Below are 22,213 nucleotides of genomic sequence, written 5' to 3' on the forward strand. Positions count from 1 at the left end.
ACTAATTAGTAGTTTATTGAGTTAATTGTCTTAGTTAATGCCTTGATGATAGTGTGAATTGTAACTTAAAATAAATAAATAAGTATTGCTTAACGGATGTGTTGTTCTAACGCATGAACTTACGTTAACCAATTCAACCTTATTGTAAAGTGTTATCACATAACTGTAACATAAGTTGATTGACTGCCTGTGTCTATTTTTCAAAACACTGCAGCTTTCATTAGCCATTTGATTTAGCTGTCTGAAATGAAATGATTTATAAATATCAAGTGCGATTAGACTGCTGTGCGTTTTAGTTCTTTGATGTTTAAATAACTTCTGCCCGATGTGTCAAAGCAAGCGTGATGTTTCTGATCTTTTAATGCAGATGCTACCTACCTGATCCGCGGGAAGAAAATCGCAGTTCTCAAGGAATACAATCTCAGGCGTCATTACTCCACTCAGCATGCGGTGCATCTGTGAGGAATGAGGTTTAGATGAGCTGCTCGACTCCGAAAAGGTCTAACCATTCACCATTAACCATATATAGTTAAAATCTATAGTTGTTAAAGCTCATTTTTTTGTGTCCACCATTGGAGAACACTACCTAGTTTAGCGTCTATACAGTCGGGTATTTTTGGGTACTGTCTAGTTGGAAAGCGCTTTTTCTGTTGTTGCCATCAGCATCCTCTGGGGTTCAAGCAGACATTTATTTATGCCCTGCTGTTTTGGCGGTCATCCTGAGAAATGCTGCAGAGAATTTCATGTCTTAAAAAAACCTGTCTGATCACTATCAACAGAATTGACGGGGTATCTCCGGTCACCTCCGTTCACATCTTTTTTCTGCGGCGTGATACCTCTACTTGTCTGTTTTGTCTCTAATTGGCCTACATAACCAAAAGTGGCACATGGTTTGTGGATGATGCGCACAGCAAAAGTCACACAAAGGACAAGGAAGATTTCCTCTGCTGTTTTGCAGTTTCATTGACGGGAAAGGTAATTATAATGTATTCCACCATGAGACACTTTTAGACCTCCTTAATTTGTTTCTTTGAAACTCTCCCTGTTTTGTAATCTCAAGGGACTACGTTCTGTGGAGAATAAACCGAGCGATTTGATGTGAAGACCCTTTAGGTAACTAGCAGACATGGTGGGGGGATAATGAGCTCACAGGCTTTATACCTTTTGTTTCGAATGGCTTTTAAAAAAATAAAAATAAAAAAGCACTCAGACTAAGGAAATAATTGGCTTGTTCTTGTTTCTGTTCATCAATAAAGCAATATAGGTTGGTAGGTTCACATAATTTATCTCTGCAAAAGCGTTACTTGCAAATCTCATTGGTGTTTCTGTTGGTGTTGTGAGTTGTTGTGTTTTGATTTGCATTTTAAGTGGAGTTGCGAATATACAACACAAAAGGTCAAACAATATGTATGTTTGAGTTAACATATAGGCAACGTGATACTGTTTCACTAACCAATCCTTATAGGATTTTGTCAAATTGATCAGTAAACATCTAGGACCATTTTTTTTAAACAAATTGATTTGGATAAAATTGGTCCAGATTTGGAAATCCCATGTTTTGCTATCCAGGATTAAGTGATCTCAAGCTGCCTTTCCACTACACATGACAAACGACAAGTGATAGACCGGAAGTCATTTATTTCCAATGGACAATAGTCCAGGGGCTGCGTGAAGTTTAGATCCGATATGAGCTACGGATTTGGGCCGGATTAAGAACACATATAGGGACTATAGCAAATCCAAGAGCCCCCTTTTATTTTTTATTACCTCACAAAAGTATGTATATATATGTTGTTTTTGTTGTTGTTATTATTGTTATTATTAATAATTTACTAATTCATATTATTATCTATTTTTCCACCATTTGATTTATATTTGATTATTATTTATTTTTTCTATTTTTGTTCAAACAGGCTGCAAAAAAAAAAAAAAAATGTTTAATACTTCCTAAATTAGTGCTTTATAATAAATACTTTAAATAGTGGTTTACCTTTAAAAAGGTTCTTTAGAACTTTAGCTGACCAAAAACTAAAAAACCCTAATGATATTACTTATTTTATTAATTTATTTATATTTTAGCATCAGATATATTGTCTAATGAAAGCCAGTGCCAATATTTTTATTGCTCCATAATATTATTAATGTCGTTTTCATGAAAGGGGCAAAGTTAACATGTTAACAGTTTGCATGTTCTGCCATGATTGCGTGGGTTTCCACCGGGTGCTCCTGTTTCCCCCACAGTCCAAAGACATGCGGCATGGTGAACTGAATTAGCTAAATTGGCCGTAGTGTATGTGTGAATGCAAGAGTGTATGGTTGTGTCCCAGTGTTGGGTTGCTGCTGAAAGGGCATTCGCTGCGTAAAAACTTGCAGGAAGAGTGGCGACCCCTGATTCATAAAGGGACTAAGCCGAAAAGAAAATAAACAAATGAATGAGTATACTTTGATGACAGTTTTTTAAAGGAACTTTGGGTTTTTTCACTGTGATCCAATTACCAAATTTTAGGATTACCAAATCCTGTTTACCAGAACCAACAGTGTAACCTACTGGCTTAGCAAAGAACAACAGGTAGGCAAAATACCAGTGGCCACAAACAGCCTTTTTTGTTTTAATGGCAAGAAACAGAAACACTGTATTAAACATTTTACATTTTTAGTTTGTTCTAATACAATACTGCTTTGATATCGTTTTGTTGTTGTTTACCATATCTCATTAGATATGACCTGCTTCACAGGGTGTCCGTGGGGTCTTAAATAATTTTTATTTACATCCAATCCGCTATCCGATATACATTCAATCGCCAACAATCCATCTTAATTAAATCAGGGAAAGAAATCTTAAAACAATTACACAGTTCCTCGTGATAATAACAGAACACATTATGGTTATACTTTGTTATCTTCCATTCATACAAAAACTACAGGAGTAAGGGGGAGTAGACATGATATTTATAAATAGACGTGAAACTTCATTCATTCATTTTCTTTTCGGCTTAGTCCCTTTATTAATCTGGGGTCGCAGGATGTACGCCCAACCTATCCAGCATGTTTTTACGCAGCGGATTCCTTTCCAGCTGCAACCCGTCACTGGGAAACACACAAACTCTCATTCACACACATATACACTACAGACAATTTTTGCTTACCTAATTCACCTGTACTGCATGTCTTTGGACTTGTGGGGGAAGCCGAAGCACCCGGAGGAAAGCCACACGAATGCAGGGAGAACATGCAAACTCCACACAGAAATGCTAACTGACCCAAGCCAGGCTTGAACCAGCGACCTTCTTGCTATGAGGCACTACCTACTGCACCACCACGTCGCCTAGACATGAAACCTAAGCTTTTGTAACAAATGCAATAGGTTGAATAGAAGTTATACTCAATCAATTAGCCAACAAATATATAACCAAAAGCCAACAAATATATATTTTTAATTATTTATTACAGTTGTTTTACTTTTTTTTGTGGCGAACCGGCCATTAGAAATAATCATTAGTGTTTAGCCCTGTATAAGTCTAAAATTTCATTCACAATGGCCTTAAAATGTCTTGAATTTGACTTGTTGAAACCTGCAGAAACCCTGCTTCATATACGCTTAAACAAAGGAATTTATATATCATTAGTAACCATTAAGTTTGGGAACATTCACTTAAAAACACTAAACTTTTTATTTTATTTTGTTCAAAAATCACAACTCAATCCACTGTTGTGATGGGATCAGGATAATGCTGTTTTTTTGGATCAAATAGGTCCCAATCTGAGTTCAAAGTTTAATAAGCCAAAGGGCAGGTTTGATACAAATCAAATGTATGGTCTGATTTTATTTTATTATACTTGTTTTTTAGGGGTTTTCACCTTTATTGGACAGGACATCTTGTAGTGTTTTTGTGTTCTCTTTATGCACTCAGGGTCTGAGAGTAATGCAATTTGAGTTTTCTGTATGTCTGTGCAGGTAAATGTGACCGCATTAACAATAAAGCTGACTTTGACTTTCACTTACAGCAAACTCACTCTGATCAAAAATTTGGTTTCACCACCTGCAATCTGGACTAAAATTCTCCAGAAAAGTGTGTTGTAATTTTTATTTTTATTTCATTTTTGTAAATATTATTACTTGATACAGTACATGATCAGGTTTATAATGATCCATATTAAGAATAAAGAACAAGAACTAAAAATGACTCGGTTTCATCTCAGAGTAGGTAAATATGTATTCGAAAAATAGCATGTATATAAAATGCACATATACATGTTGTTGAATGTTGGAAATCAGAAGACATGGACATTCATAGTAAAAAGTTACCAGTTTCCAACATTGTACAAACTATCTCCATTTGTGTTCAACATAAGAGAGAGGCTAAACTATTCCCTATATCAAATACTATTCCCTTTATATTAAGAGCCCATTAAATAACACAACTTACATAATAATATTACATTTCTAAGTATGGAGTGAAGTAACAAATTAGTTTATAAAATTAAGTAATAATATATATATATATATATATAATTTTTTTTATCTTTTAAAAATACATTTCTGAATATTAACGTTGTCACTTTGAATGATAAACTCAATAAGAGAATGCATTCATTATGAATGCATTGAAGAAAAGGCAAAAGGGACTTTCTCAATGGACAGTGATTTTACTTAAATAAGACTTCAAAAACACATTGCTTTGAACTTTAATTATCTGTCTATACAGCACCTATATAGCTCTGGGGTCAGGAAGTTTCAGAAGATATCATTATCCTATATCATATTTGTTTATGTTTAACAGTAAATAAATGAAGGTGTAGATTATACAATGTGTTGTAAATTGCAGAGCTTTTATATATATATATAAAAAATAAAATAAGAGGGGAAAAAAAGCTGCACATTCTAAACTATATCAAGCCTCAGCAAAGGTAAGGGAAGGTAAGTAACGCAACAGCACATAGGCTATATATTACTTAAGTTACCACCACAAAAAGTTAAGTAACGCAACGAGTTACTTTTTCGGCGAGTAACTTTAATGCATTCTACTTTCAAAAGTAAGTTTCCCCAACACTGGTTATTAATAGTATTACACAATTTACAATACAAATTATCTATGCATATTTTCACTGTAAAATATCTCACGAAACAACACAAATATATTGCAGCAATTTGTGAGAAAAGCTGCAGCAAAATTAAACTAGTAGTTGAACTGACTAGTTTAGGTGGCAGTGCGTCGTCGCGTCTGGTAGCTCCGCCTTGTAAATAATCAAACTACATGAACGACTCAAGTTAAGAACAGAGAAAACCGTTTTGGAAGCATCACGAAAGCTATGAACAACACAAGGTAAGTTTGCCAAGTTTACGTATTTTTTTTTCCTGCTGGGCTTGCTAGAGAGAGGTAAATGGAATAAAATAGGCCTACTGATTGGATGTGTTTGGTTTGGAGATTGTGTCGCGTTAATTAAGCGAGCTTGTTTTTTAAATACAGCTGTAACTGTAGGTGTACTTTAGCAAATAGGTTTCTTTTTTATGTATCAGTAAACTGGTTGGTGCTTTATGGAAATTTCGAAACAGGGTAAGCTACTAAAAATGGCTGTATTTTTAGCAGTAGCATGTTGAGAAATTTCCAAAGCACGCATAAAACAAGGAGTGAGCAGGCCTGTTTTTAGTTTACTAGAAATGCTGATTTATTTTAATTTTGGTGTCATTACCAAGTAAAAACAGTCTGGCATGTTTGTAAACTTTCACAATTTGCAGGTCCTACAATTTAATTTTGTCAGCCAGTTTTTTAGAGGATTGAAATTTTTTTTTTATTTAACTGCCAATAAATCGGTCCATAATTTATTCAAACGTTTGGAACAAGTTACATAAAAAAAAGAAATAGGTATACTGTATCATGATATGTACACTGTAGGCATATTTTACAATTGTAACCCAAAGAATGACTGATAATATTCAGAATATTCTGACAGAATATTCTGTCAGATAAAGAAGAACCAGAGATTCAAATAAATAAAGTTTACTAAAGATAGTTTGCAGTTTCATCAGCAGAAGCCAGCTTCAACACTCGTAATGAGTTCCTAGGCCGGTCTGATTACAATCACAAATCAATACCATATACACATGCAAGAGACAGTCTGTTATAACCCCAGTTGTTTCTTCGTACACTCATCTGTCTTATTAAAGTAGTTGAAAACTGGTATGAAGAGCATTCAGACTGATATATTTTTACTACAGAAAGTCTATCTTGAGTAAATAGGAAAAATCGCTTAAAACTGAATATACACATAATAACAATAATATTAAAATCACTTTAGACAGCAGTAACACATAATTATACAAATAGGAAAACAGTTGCTGTCAATCATCCAGTCCTTAAGTTCCACTCGAGGATAGAGTTAAAATAGATAGACAAAGAGACTGCAAATGCACTGAACATTCTTATATAATATTAAGCAATGTGTTAACTTTATTCATTAGTCAAAATCATTTCAAGATTAAATACTGATTCAAATAATCATATAAATAAAGTAATGAGAAAAAGGATAAACGTTGATCCATGCTGGGACGGATTGGAAGGCGGAAATCTGATTCCATCAACACTTTATATAATTAAAAGAAAAACTGGTTGATAAAAATGTAAAATATTTGACTATAGCTTACTGAAGTATTTCAGTAATTGAAACAACACTATGGCTAACCTAATAACCATAATAGTAGTAATATTTTATATGATTAAAGTAACAAATTACATTCACAGCATATTTTTATTCGTTTTCAAATGTAAGAGCAGAGCTTAAATGCATTTCTCTGGAAATGTTTTTCTTTAGTTGACTGCATCACAAACCATTCAGTTTGAGTTATTTACCTAATAAAACTAAAGTCTAAATGTCTCACGTCTACAAACAAGCAAAAAGTGATTACGAGAAGACTACAGTTATCCGTGGCTTTATTATGACACACAACAGGTAATCATGTTGCAGGAAATTGAGTTCTCAGAGATCCTGATTTACACAGGCACTGTATGCTAGAGAATGCAATGCAACAGCGTATTTTTCATTTGACATGCTACCTTGATGCAATCTCACTAATCAACAACTACTGGAAAGCTAGTTGATCACTGTGACACCTCTATCTTTCCAAACAGCATCCCTTATGGATTTTTATACAGATCTAAAAGGAGATGAAGTAAATTATATATTTCTCAGAGCCTCCAAAGATTGATCCAGGGGTTTTGCAGTACATAGCCAAAATCACTTTAGTGCTCCAAGCCGGAGAAATGTACCAGCGTTATATCAGGCTGCAATCAAGTGCCTGACAATCACAGAAATCACGATTTAATCTCTAAAAAGCTCTCCGGTCAGAGGCTACATTGCTATAGAAATACTGGGGACACTCACTAGGCTTTAGGAATGAATATCTTTCATGCTACAGAGTTAGATATCGGATCATTCGTATTCTAGGGGACAGAAGAGAATCAGGAAAGTTCAAAAAGGCAATCGAAGAGAATAATTTGAAGGTACAGTGCAGTGTGTCAAGCCATCTAGTGTTTATTAAAACTCATTAAGCAATGCTTGCCGGTAAATTCCCTAAGGCTTTGAAGAAGATTGCTTTAATGATGTCTCAGGAAGCTGTAACTGTAACTCTGTTCAGTCCCAAGCTACCAAAGTAGCTTTAGTCCACTTGTATTTTATGCTATTTCTCATAAGGGGAACGATTGGTTGATTAGGATGGAAATATCGAAATATGGGCTGCATTGTATTGTTTTAGCATCGATATTAACAGTCAATTGCTGGATTTGCAGTGTTGAGGGTTTATTGTTGATCAGCACAACAATTGAGAAAATATGACATTTGTGAAGCCAGTGCAAAATATAACTATAACAGAGTGAAACTTTATCATTTATAAGGCATTTCAAGAGTTTAAAGCATTCGGGTACAAAAATTTACAACATTTGTAACAATTATGAAGAAAAATGCTACAAAATTATCAATACAATGAAGACTTCAGTGTTATTTTTCATTTCATTATTTAATTTCTGTACCTGAATACTGTTTGACTCTCCTGAAAACATAAAGCTCTGTTTCGTTTACTTTTTTTTTGCTTTATTGTATTTATTCTTGCTTGAAATTTGTTTATTATTTTTATACATGATTCACACACTTACAAAATCAACCCAATCAATCTAAATTCAAGATATTTTAGATATTCAAGAGATTTTTCACAAATAGCTAGTCAGGGCAGCTGATAAAATCATTATAAAACAGGTAAGTTACTTTCTAAGTGGCTCTCTCTTTTTTGTATGTTGTAGTGCTGTATTTATATCATAGTCTGGTAGTGTTTCTGGTAATGTTTACTTTGCTTTGTTTTTTTCTTAGTTAATAATTGATCTAACAATTGCAACAGAGAAATACTAGTGAAATGTCTCTAGACTGATGGCATTTCATGTCGTTCATCTTTATAATCTTAAAATGTCAGCAAAACCACCTGTTTTGTCTTCACTTTAGATATTACGCTAGAGAATCATTTAAATACAGGATGTCTGGGGGGTCTTAAAAAGTCTTAAAGTTTTATATTTTCAAAAGAATATTTTAGGCCTTAAAATACTTAAATTCACAAATATTGTGCTGTAGGTCTTTAATAACTTTAATCAAATCTTAAATTTCCTCTTTACAAGTAAAGCTACCCAATCGGCCGAGATCTGTCCAACCTCCAACAATCCATCTCAGTAAATCTTCTTTTGTTTTTTCTAAAGTTTTTTTTATTTTAAAGAAATACAGCAAATTCAACAAATTAAAATCCCTAAACTACAATTAGTTATACAATTACTTAAGATAATAACAGAGCAACATATTTCCATTTATACAAAAGCTATGTACAGAAGTAAGGGGGAGTGGACATAATGTTTATAAGTAGGCATGAAACTTAAGCTTTTATAACAGAAACAGATTAGTTTGAATAGGAGTTTGAAAAGGACTCGATTCATTTTTACTAAAAGCCAACAAATACTCTATTATAGATTATTCATGTAATTTTCTTTAATACATATGCTTTTAGCGAGGTCAATCTTCTCTTTAAAAAAAATGAAGCATATGTTGAAAAAAGTGTATACATTTTTTTTAGTTTTGACAAGAAATAACTTTTGGCTAAGAAACATATATGGCTGATTCCAGCGTTATGGACGTGACATTTGCAGTAAAAAAATGAAACGTATATTCTCAGAGAAGGTATATGTTAACAGTATATTGAAATATATGTTTATATTTTTCTTACCCCTTAACCATGGAGTTCAGGCATCAAAAAAATATCAGTCTATGCAGGTGTTTTATATTTAAAATGACGGCAAAATGAATGCGTTACGGACGTGACAAAAAAAAGACATGAGTTTTGTGAGTTGACATACTTTGTGAAAATTCTGTGAATGAAAATGCAGAAGCCAAAAAAATATATAACAGTCAAAAGGATAAGGGTTGGCTCTGCATGGGACATATATAATTAATTTTATTTAGTTTTTCATTTTTGCATTAATGAGGAAAAACTATCGTTACGGACGTGACTTGTCTTCGTTACGGACGTGACTGCTCTGAAATTGACAGTTGACATATTATGAAAATCAGATAAATGCTTTCAAAACTTGACCAAAGACCTATTTGTGGATATCTGTTGGGTGTGTAAACCAATAAACTTTAACCTCTAAGACATCTGAATGGTAAGGTTGCACAATTAATCAAACTTAAATAGATATCACCTTGTTATTTAATTCGTATTATGGCATGTGTGTTGTTAAAGGTTAACGCACGTTCGAATGTTCAAAACTCAATTCGGTAACAATGTTGCATGCTAACATGGTGCTTTTATACTCTGACTAATATAGAATTTATAATAAACATAATCAGCTATAATGGGCCTATGTTTAGCAGGCTCCTAAAGTTAGTGTTTCCAGACAAACTTGAATTAAATCATTGCCCGACTGTTGCGCAAGACCGTGTCTACGTGGAGAATATTTAAAATCTAGTTTTGTCACAGATATGGCAATATTATATTTGACAAAGTTTATTTTAGTTTATTCTAGTTAACGTGTTAGTTGATGGAATAAATAATTTAATTTCTCCACTCGCGCTTGCTTTCTTTTTCTCGTCGGCAGTCACTTCAGGACAGGTTGCAAAAAGTTCATACGCACCAGGGTGAGAGAGAAAACTTTAAAACTTAAGAAAGGTTTTGTGTAGGCTATGTTAAACAAGCATAGAAAAATAGTCATTGGTTGTAGGCATGTACGATGGATGACTATAATGTTTATATTTTTAGGCTATAGTTAACCGATTGTGTAATATTGAATTAAATATTTACAGCTGCAGGTCCTATCGATTTTCTAACAAATTTAATACTCATATAATGTAGTTAAAGCTTAGATCAATATCAAGATTTTATTCTTATTTTATTCTTATTCTTATTAAAATAATTTTAATAAGCACTCAAGCGCATTTGCCGGGTGCTGGAAATCTTTGAAAATGTTTCAATTTTAATGTAGGCTATAGCCAATTTTCAAGCTTTGAAAGTGCTATTTTGGAATAAAGGGCTTGGAAAATGAATTGTGTCACTTTGATAATTTATCTTTATAAATAGTTATTTAATTAATGAAATAAAAAACATTTATGCTCTGCATGAAACGAAAACTCCGCTGTGGCCTGACCCGCGGCGTGCGCATTTTGAGCAGTGGGAAAAGACCAAATGCATGGAGGTTATTGATTATGCGCCTTGCGCGCCTCGCGTTTTGTCATTGCGCGCTTTGTGCACTCCAGAAGAAAAGCATGTTACCTCAGTGGCGTCTTTCATTCTTCAATCAAACGAAAGCAGAGGCGGGGTTTCCTTGGAGGTGACAGAAGTGTCAAGATGACTACGGCGAACTTTTTAATGACGGAGAGACTTGTGGTCGCTGTTTTAAGTCATCCAAAGTTTTGGTTTACAAATCTTGAATTTCATAATGTTATTTAAAAATTTAAATTATGAAAACACTGACAGCAACACTCGCGCACAATAGACCAGCTGATTCAGTTGTTATCTATAGTGACATTCAAAAGAGCACCGTGCTCCTTTTCTTCTTGTCAACATAAAATGCATTGCAGAGCGCCTCACGTCTCTGGAATAAAGAAGCGCGTTCGTTGTGATCGGCTTTTATGAGCAACACATATTTGTTTACTCGCATGACAGTAACACGTGCAAGCACACGTGCTTACAGATGTTTTTTGCCAAAAAAGGAAAATGAAAGAAGGATATTCTGGCCACAGTTTGACACAGGAGTTGACGAACCAGCGCTGATCCTGGTCGTCTGTGCTGCCTGGAGCCGCGTCATAAACTCAACTAGGCATATTCATGATTTAGTGCAGACTACAATCAACAAACCACCCTTTTTTCCATTTGGAAAATAACAGCTATTAATGGTTCTTATATACATTTTAAATAGCCTAATCTACAAATCAAACAAAGAAAAATATTTTATAACTTCGCACCAAACTGATGCTTTCATTTTACAGCTTATAAAACATGTATGCAAATTAATGCAGTATCACATGTAAATTACAAAATTGTTATATGCTTAGCCTATACTTTACAAAATGTATAGGTTCAAAGCCTTATGGTTCATCATTATCTTTCACTATAGGCAGCGCGTGCGCACATGAACCGCAAGTAAGACGGAGGAAATATAGGTTAAGTCATTATGGCCAATTATGGCAATATGTAAAATGTTGTTTTCTTATTAAACATTTATTTCTGAAATGTTACTAAAGTGGTTTATAGTTAAATAAAAATGTTCAGTTCTTGATATAACATATGGATGTTATGTAATGTAAGTCAGTAATTGTAATGCAGCATCATAATGAACAAATATGCGCTAGTCATTGGCTTATATTAATAAGGAGTTCAAAAATGGTCACGTCCGTAACGCAAAATTGTGGTTGTTTAGAGCAAAGACCTGAGATGAGTTGGCGATTATAATTAGTATGGACATATTTTGGCTTTGTATACAAAGTTTCATTTTATTTGTTATAATATTTATTCCACAATATAAACTTTTTCATTAAATCGTTACGGACGTGACACGTGACCGAAGCTGCGTGATGTCTTAAATATGTAGCTCATAAATCAAAAGGGCAATAATGTTATGAAAAAGTAAGGATAATTATTTATACTACAGACTCCAATCCTTCTGCAGAATGATTACTGTTAACATAAAGCATGGAAAAGGTGAGTCTTTAACCCCTTTTTTGAAAGCACGAAAAGTGGTTGGATGATAATGAAAATTACCATTGGCACAATCCTCATATTTCATGGATAAACAAAACAATTTCCTTAAAAATTCAACAAGAGCACATCATAACAATAAAATATAGACCTTAATAAGCAAATTGAAATAGGTTTTGTTATTTTGGTCAAAAGTTTATTTTTTCATGATAAGGTTGACATTTTCATGGAATTGCTCATATATATATATGTTCTGCTATATAATAAAATCCTTAGTGTTTAGCCATGTATAAGTCCTAAATTAAATTTATAATGACCTTAAAAGGGTATTAAAAATTCTTAAATTTGACTTGATGAAACCTGCAGAAACCCTGAAATACTAGTTCTAAAGTGATGTTTTTGAAGTAGCAACGTTTTCTTCTGTTTTGACATTAGCTGCATATGTGAATGTGCGTGAGTAGCGGAAGAAAGTAGTTCCTCTTACAAAAGGATTTTCGAGACTCTCTGTGTTTGATTATTTTTTTTATATACACAATTATGCCGTCGAACTGTTGTATAAACACAATATCACACTCGTAGCAGTGCGATATGGGTGTATATTGTCACTTGTGGGACACTAAGGCACGTCTACCACAGGTGATGACATACAGCCATATCATACTGCTACTTGTGTGATACTGCTCATATAAATATATCGCAATGTCCGATTTTTCAAATATCATGCAGCACTACTAGGAGTACAGAACTGAATCAATGTCTGCAGTCGTAATTGTTTACCAAGCAATACTTGACATTGTAACAAGCCTAGCGGCCCTGCTGTTGACATGGCGTCGGTGAATGTCAGCTGTGTTACTAACTGGAATAAGACATTGAGTATTTGTCCTCTGTCCTTAAATCCATCAAATTGCATTGTGACTTGAATAATGGATTGTCTGTCAGGCCTCCTGATGTCATTTTTTTGGGTCAGTATTGAAGCAGATTGTGTGTCGTGGTTCGCTAAGGGAGTTGCTGCTCAGTTCATGCCTGCTGAATTATTCTGAGCACAAAGATAAACACATCCAAAATGTCTAATTTGAAAGCATGCTGACTGGATTGGTTAAAAAAAGAAGCATGAATGTTGATCATTGGGAAATGTGTTCCTAAAAATAGAAATGGGATCAATAAAACAAGCTATGTTTGCTTACAGAAGCGGCACAGTTTGCTGGTACAGTTTGAATGTGTGCTAAAGGGACGAATGGAGGTTTTTCTTTCCATTTCTTGATGATTTTTGTTTGATTGATGTGCCATGTGAAGGTCATAAGACCTTGGATGCTTGTAAACAAGTGCTCTAGCCGGAGAGTGCTTGTTCTCTACGCGGACCAGAGCAGGAACCAGCCACTTTCCATTTGTAATGTTCAAAGTAAACGAAAGAGCGAGACTGAAACGCTAACCTCATGGGCAACATCCATTTCAAGTGCATGTTAAATGTATTCCCTTCTGCTATATGGGAAAATTTGCTTGTAAATTTAAGCCGATAACACCTAAAGTTGTTTTGCCATTTTTTTTTCCTCAGTCCCAAAAGTCTAGTGTTCTGACTGCAAGGAGGAGCAGTTATAGAGCTCTATGCCTTGTACACTGTGACTTACCCTTTCAAATTATTTATGGCATTTGATATATATTGTTAAATACAGGACTGAAATATTAAATGCAAATACAATGTGACTTAGATAAGTTAATTAATATTGTTTATTACTATCATATACATGTGAATATTTATCAAGCACATTTCCCACACACTGGTAGTTCACTTAGGCTTAACATTTAGAACATATATTGTGCACAGCAAAACCACTCTCTCAAGTTATACTAAACCTGTATGTGTTACGGTGTGTTTTTGTTGTGTATGTTGCAGTGTTTATGTCACGTGATCTTCCACATGTGCCATGCTCCATGTGCTTTCTGTTTGTCATGTGATTCTTTTGTTCTGTTTTCCCGCCAAGTGTAAATGTTAATTAGTTCCACCTGTGTCAAACCCCCTGTTTGTTTTCAGTGCATTTATGTTCTGTGTATTTATACCCCTGTGTTTAGTTCAGTCTTGTTGCGTTATTGAAATGTCATCCCAGGATGTTATTCCTAAATTCCATGTTCCTGAGTCTGTAGTTAGTGTGGTTTTGTAAATAATACGCGTGTCTTTTAATAATTTCAGCGTTTTGTGCATTTGTAAAGGAGCAGATGTGACAGTGTGAGCTAAATAATTAATTTGGAAGAGTATTGATGACCAGTCTGTTGACTCTAACCCTTGAATTCCATAATAGAAGAAAAAGCCCACTGCTAAGCTACAAATTCATATCTATCCATAAAAGCCCTGTAAACCCCCACAATCTTCAGCAACTCTGCAGAGTCTCTATAAGGCCGCTTTCCCTGCGTTATACATCTCAAATGACAAATCCGCAAAAGATAGACAGACAGACACTCATATTTTATTTTAGAGAGTTGGCATGAGGTTCAGCTGTGTCCTCTTCATTTTCTATCTGATTTAGGCTCAAACTGATATGGCTAACAGCTACACTGACTGACAGTATTTACACAACGGCAAAGTGTGTGCTAGTAGAGGCGTGATGCTTCTTGGTGGCATGGAGCCGATCCACAAAAATCACAGCACATTATATAAGCTGACCAATCAGAGCCTCTTGAGGGTGGGTCTTTCAGAGGAACTAGGAAATATGACAATATTTATATATTTATTTATTATTATTTTTTTTAACAAATAAAGCAGAGGCACACATTGATTTGAACCCCATAAACCCAACCAAAGCTTAAAAATACACTCTGGACCACCCCTTTAAAGGTTGAACATCTGATATTAGTGGCTAAATATGTCTGGAAAAGATTGGAACAAAGTTTTCAGAAAAGAAGTGAAATATTAAACCGAGTAAAGGCCATGCTGAAGTGTGAAAAATGAGAGTGTAGAGCATTTAATAGTCCTCCAGTGTGTCATTCATTTTAGTGCGAGACGTGGTGACAAAAGGCATTTGAGTTATTTGTTAAAAGCTTTAGGGATTGCAGTGTCTCCACCCACTGCAATAGTTTCCGAGCATCGTAGAACAAGCTTGCTGTTATCAGTTACTTCATTCACAGCTGGTGGTCTCGTCATGCTACGTTTAATTTTAGAAAGAGCAATTTTTTTTTGGATCGAGTCAGCTTCCGAAGGTATTCATCTTAAAGCAAAGTCAAACTTTGTGATGAGATAGAGCTGTACCTAGATGTTTTCTCTGAGGCGAAGAACTGATGCTGTTGTTATTTTAAAGCCAAATACAAACTCAACAATTGAAGTAGGTATTTGTGATATTTAAACATTTCTTCTTTCCAGTTTTAGCTTGATTTGTCATGAACTGTGCAAACAGTCAGTTGCTAACCCCATCCTGCAACATTGCCTCAAAGAGGTAGTACATCCTAAAATGTAAGTCCTGTTATTAATTACACCCTCATGTTGTTCCAATCCCCTGAGACCTTTGTTAATTTTTTTGAAAAGTCTATAAAAGAAACCGAACAATTGTCAGAATTTTTCATGTGTCTTCAGTAGTTCAACTGTTATCATACAAAGCTCAAAATAACTTGTAAATACAACTCAACAAATACAACTCGTATAAACTATGAACAATAATTTTGTCGTGACGTCAGGTGCGCGTTTATTACAGGCAATACGATGAATTGCTATTACAGTCAGCTGTGAATAAAAACAAGTGGTGTATTGCCTTATAATAAACGCATCCCCTTATTTTATACAGAAAACATTGGCAAACAAAGTTGTTTTTAACTTTATTTTGGGGCATAAAAGTGTTCTTGAAGCTTCATATCATTACAATTGAGGCATTGAACTCGCATGAAATGTTTGGACTTTAAACTTCTCAGGATTGTCACTGTCTATGAAGGATGAGGGAGCTCTCAGATTAAATCTAAAATGTATTTATTTGTTTTCTGAAGATGAACAAAGGTCTCAGTGAATTGAAACGACATGAGGGTGAGTAAATAATAACAATTTAAATTTTTGGGAGAACTAACCCTTTAAACAAATAATAAATGTTTAGAGTTGTCAAATATCGATATTGATATATATCAATTCTGAAATATTTAAAATGATACAATTTTTCTTTTGGTTAGCATCATTACTACTTTCTTTTCACCAGCAGGGAGATGAATACTTTAATAATAATAATAATAATAATAATATTTTAACACTTGTAATAATCAGAAAATAGAATTATTTAGAGAATAATATATTTTTTCTTTTGTAATTTATTGACTTTGGACTTAAGGATGTACTGACGTACCTTGTATAAGCATTTAGTTATTTTCGGTCCTTTTTACTTTATTTGGGTACTTCTAATTTTGCGAATTTGTTCCCCATGGTATCTAAAATGGTATTAAGCATTGATATTTTTCAGGGTATCGTACTAAAGTTGGAAATTCCAGTATCATGACAACACAAGTGACAACATGACAACACAAAACAGGACTATATGATTGTTGCAAATAAGTGCAAATAACAATGTAGTGAAAATGATTTTCATTCATGCAGGTTTCAAAATTCCATTCCATAATACTCACATCCCTAATTTGAAGTACTTTTAAATCATTCACTTTGAATATCACTTGAGTACAAATACTAAACTGTAGTATTTAATTTGAGACTAAAGTTATATTGACATTCTGTACATATAACCTTTTCAAAAGGTGTATCTAGCCATGAAATGAATCCATGATCAACATTGCCTTTATGCCATCACAACTGACAACAGATCAAATGCATTTTCAGTCACTCTAGTCATGTACTAGCTCTTTAAAAATGCCCGAGAGATTCAGGCAGTGTCACTCACTCTTCTTACCACTTCAACATGCATGTTTAATGATGACAGCACATGACAACAAGATCAATGCTAAAATTCAGGGCATTTGGGTTATGCATCATTATATACGTGACCATGTTTCCAGAGGCAACAAAAGCTCATCAGAGACATCTACTGGATATTTGATTTGGGCCTAAGCTCTGGATGCTATGGTTTTGCATGCACGATTATGCCTGAAGCAGAATTGTTTTAATATGTACCAAGAATCTATAACCAGGTGAATAATCACAAAGAGTGACTTTGTTCTGAAAGTCAAATGGCATTAAATCCATGCTCATTTCTCATGATATCAAAATTCTTTACTTTTTTCCCCCATTCTTTTTATTTTTGGTGATGCTTGAAAACAGCCAGTTTTGTTGGCTTTGGCAATGACTGTTTTCACTAACACTGCCTGGCATTATTCAGCAAATTTATCTTTAGTACAGCTAGTATATTATGTTTGTTTACATACATGTGTCGTCTGTCACAATTTGCTCTTAAAGTAAACAAGATATGTGTTAGGGTTGCCAAGGATGATACTATTTTTAAAAGTAATTATATATTATATTTATTTACTGTACTAGAATAGGTTAGCATGGTTTAATGACCAAAAAAGCATGTGTTGACATATTAGGAGATATATATATCTCCAACTCTCTGACTACTAATGTACTAATGTACTTTAGTTTGTCATCAAAAAAGCGCTTGCATGTATTTTTTTAATTTTTTTTTGTAACCATGCATGCTTAAACATTTTAAAATGAATTATTTATTTAATTAAAATGAATTATTTGTGGTGTGTAATTGGTTTATCCACATGGAGGCAACTGTACCTTGGGGGCATTGATTCAAAAGGTAGTCAAAAAACTGCATAAACGGAGTAGGGCAAAACTTGTACAAGCTACAGCGACAATGGATGCTATCTAGAGGAGACAATGTGCAAAGAGTTTAGAACATACTATCACTACTAACTCTAGCATAAAAAATACAATGTTTTTTTTGTGTCTCCTGGCGAGAGATTGTATGCAATGTGATTATGGCCGAACTGAAATTTGGTTGTCAGAATTCATAATTTTGATTAACCTGACCTCAAGAAGAGCATTGTGATTTAAGGGTGCTTTCACACTAGCACTTTTGGTCCTCTCCCAGGTTTTTTTGACATCAGAGTACGGTATGTTTAGCTAGTGTAAACGATATCTTCTGAACTCGGGTGCGCACCCACGAACCATACCCGAGTCTGCCTAAAAGAGGTGGTCTGGGGTACGGTTCGCATGAACTCTCTTCTGATAATGGAAGTAAACTACCAACTGAACAGCAAACTTTAGTTTTCATAAAATTAATTTGTGTTTGTCTGTGTATCACCTTGGGGAGGACTGACCCAGTGCAAACAGTAATAATGTCTGCTTGTCTCCACCAAAAAAGACTTATGCAGACATCGCATGATGTTTTGAATGTTTTTAATATTCTTTGCAGCAGATAGATATAAGTGGCTCTGTGTAATTTGGTTTTAGTAACGAAAGCAAAACATTCAGTTAAAGCAGAGTGACCATGATATGCGTATGTCTCCATTTTGGTACTTTTGCTTTTGTGGCCATCACCTAGCAACAGCTGTACACAAAACAGCAGCTTAATGACGGAAGCAAACCGGGATTCAGAAGGAAAAAAAGACTGTGTGAACACAAACCAGTCGAGAAGGTGGCAAGGTGTGAAAGCACCCTAACAGTCAATTTTCTGTTTTTATTTCATGAGGACTTGAACTCCTAAAATCTGCATGTCTACATATAGTAAAGAAACCCATTAAAAAAGGCTGTCGTAATTTTTTTTTAAACTGTATGTGTCTACACATGGGCTACTAAAGAAACTAATTCACTTTAATAGACTCAAATTATGGATATCTACTTGTACTGAAGAAACTTGTTCAAAATTGCCTCTTGGTCAAATGTCTACACATGCTCAAAAAAATTGAAAATTGGTACATCACTAAGAGCCAAACTGAGCGTCTCTACACTTACTGTACTAAAGAAATCCATAAAAAATGGTCAGCTTACAGTATAAAACAGACTACTCCAAATTATTCAAAATTGCCTTTAAAATGGTCAAAGGTGTACACATACTAAAGAAACCTTTTAAAGCGGAGTTAAAATGGGTCAAACTGAGCATGTCTACATGAAACATCAAAATAGCAGCCTTGAAACAGTCAAACTGTGCTTCTCTGCAAGTACAAAAAGAAGCAAAATTGTTTAAAATTGCAACGTTTCAAAATTGGTGCTTTAAAATGGTCAAACAGAGCATGTCTACATGCTAAAGAAATGCCTTCAAAATTGCAGGATTCAAAATAGTCAAATTTAATGTGCCTATTTAGCAGAGGCTAGCAAAAGGTGCTCTACCGACAGACGCTAGAGGCCATGGTCTTTAACCTTCTTGTTTGAGCAACTGACTCCCATAGAAAGAATAGCTGATTGGATCCCAGCCTAGGTTATTATAGTTAACAAAGACGAACGGAAAAATAAAAACAAAAATTAAAAATAATTTTTGTTAACTAAATAAAAAGAGAGAGTTTTTAAAAATACTAGAAGCAACTGAAACTGTATAGTGTACATACAAAAGTTACTGAAACGAACAAAAATTGTAGCAAAAATGTCTTTCATTATCGTCTTTGTAAATATATTTAAAACATAATCTTACTGTAAACATTTTTGAAGTAATTTATTTAAATCTAATAAATTTAGAAGTAAATCTATAATGGGTTTTATTTCTGTATAGTGATCGCGAACAAATCTTTTTAACCAGATCTTCTAAGTGAACTGGTTGGACTAATTTACCAAATTGACTAAGCACTCTTATCCACAAACTACTTACTTTTTTAAACATGCCTAATACCCCCACCTGCTGTGACTGAATTAAACTTGAACAACTGCAGCGCCGGAGAAGCGATGGCTTAAATGAGAGGGTCTGGCGAAAAAAACGGAAGTTTATTTTATAACAGAAAATGGTAATGGAATTTAAATAAGTAAATCATGTTTTAGTTGGGTTGCAAAATGTAACTGTAAGAAATGTTTCAGATCATGGTGATGTTTTAACTGACTGAAATTATGATTGCTGACTACATCATTTTAGTATGCTGAATCCTAACATCGAAGGATTGTAACAAAAGATTTGGTTTGTGGTAATGATCTGAACTTCCCATCACTACTATGTGTGTCCAGCCTTAGAAGCAGCCTTGCACATATTTTACTTAGGGCTGCTATCTTGTGGGCTGTTGTATTTAAATTTGAGGATGGTTAGATGATGAGGGTAGATGATACTGGTCATGTGTCCTCAGAATACATGTTTCAAAAAATATATGGTTGAGTTTTTACTATACAATATTTATTCTGATGATTTTGAATTTTGCACCTAACAAATATCCCAAAACAAAATACAGAAACTAATAAAAACTAAACTAAAACTAAGCAATTTCAAAATAAAGAAATTCATAAAAACCGGTAATACTGCTTCTAAAAACTAATTAAAACTAACTGAATTTAAAAATTAAAAGTCAAAAAATCCAAAACTATTATAACCTAGATCCTAGGTCAGAGCGAGTTGGGTAGCATAGAACCGACAACACTTTGCTATCCTAAACGCTGTCAGACTAGGCATGCTGACAATTCAATTTCACTTGTTTTGTTAAAGGTCTTTTGTCTCCAAAAGACTTCAGTGCATGCACACTATATAATCAGTCAGTGCATGTTTAAACAGAGACACTAATGAAGTGTTTTATTAGTCATTTACAAGAAAAATGCTATAGCTCTATAGACCATTTCTTTTCTGAATAGAGTTTCCATGTAGTGCATTATCAACAAATCTGCAAAGGGCAGTGCATATCAGAGGCAGAGCCATATTAAAATGCATTTTTCCACCCTTGATGGTTTCATGTTTGCATATATGCACTGGCGTATACATTATAAATGCGATGGACTTTCTGGAGGTAACGGTACAGCAGCTTGAGGTAATTTAATTAGCTTTTTGCGTGATTGCTCGCTCACGTACAGAATTGAGCAAGTAAAGTGCTCCGGGGACAAGACGGAGATTGCGACGGGTGCCTGCGCTGAAGTGGGCCCTGCTTCAGAATCCCGATGACTATTCATCGATAGCCGTCCCTGAGCAGTGAAGGGTAAGAGCGGTGCACTCTGGGAAGGAAAACCATCCACACCAGAATTGGAATATTATTCCGCTGCATGCCTCCAATAGACTGCAGTTTCCTTTCTGAAGTGCGTTAAGCTTCACAGCCTCTCTGAATTCAATCAGTCATCAGAGCTGGTGGCAGGTTAGTGCTTCTCTCTATTGATTTCAACCTAGGGAAGCCAGCAGCTGACAACATGCATTTTCAATCTCGACGGCTCTTGTGCTACTGTGAGAAGTTGCATAAATAATACATCCATTGCATTTTCATCAGCCGCTGTATTTCTGTGCGCGAGACGCATGCCGTGACGAGGCCAGAAGACGTGCTTCCAGAATGGAGCTCAACTGCTCTGCCGTCAGCCAGATCATGTCCTGCAGCACTGTTTTTGTTTTAAGATACATCAATACTTCATTTCGGAGGTGTGAAGAGGGGTAATGAATAGTTAATATTTCAGCCATTCACTGACAGTGATTAACTAGAATTATTACTAGAGTCCTTTACCACCTCACGCAAGACTCCGAGTCTTCAGATGATGGATGATGGATTCGTTCGGGAGTTGAAAACACCCCAGACATCCGTTCAGCTGGTTTCCATATGCCAAAGGCATCCTCTTCTATTTCCCCATAATAAATGGACATTTTTCATATTGGTCCGATTTGTCTGTGGTAGACGCATTAATTCATTGAGATTTACAATGGAATGACAATCTATAAAAAATAAAAACGCTAAGAGTGATAGCCCCGGGGAAAAGCTGGATTTCTATTCGCACCATAAATCTGGCGGCGGGAACGGCGTGGCAGACAATATTAAAACACTGCTGAAGCCGTCACACCTTATCTGGGTTAACCTTGAGCTTGTGTCATCTTCTTCTGCGTTCCTGCTGCCGTTAATAAAACTGCTCAACAGCAAGCTAAATTGTGAGCATGAGTTTGTCACTTTTTTTTTGTGTGGATGATTTACATT

General features: G+C 34.7%; 1 long non-coding RNA gene across 2 annotated transcripts in view; it reads left to right on the forward strand.

The window, feature by feature from the left end:
* The first annotated feature begins 5,266 nt into the window (after window positions 1–5,266).
* LOC141378377 (uncharacterized) overlaps window positions 5,267–22,213 on the forward strand; it is a 299,553-nt gene continuing 282,606 nt past the window's right edge. For both annotated transcript variants that reach the window (XR_012392820.1, XR_012392819.1), the window contains exon 1: window positions 5,267–5,324. This is a non-coding gene — a long non-coding RNA (uncharacterized lncRNA). The remainder of the gene's footprint in view (window positions 5,325–22,213) is intronic.

This window comes from Danio rerio, chromosome 2, assembly GCF_049306965.1.
Source record: "Danio rerio strain Tuebingen ecotype United States chromosome 2, GRCz12tu, whole genome shotgun sequence".
NCBI lineage: Eukaryota > Metazoa > Chordata > Actinopteri > Cypriniformes > Danionidae > Danio > Danio rerio.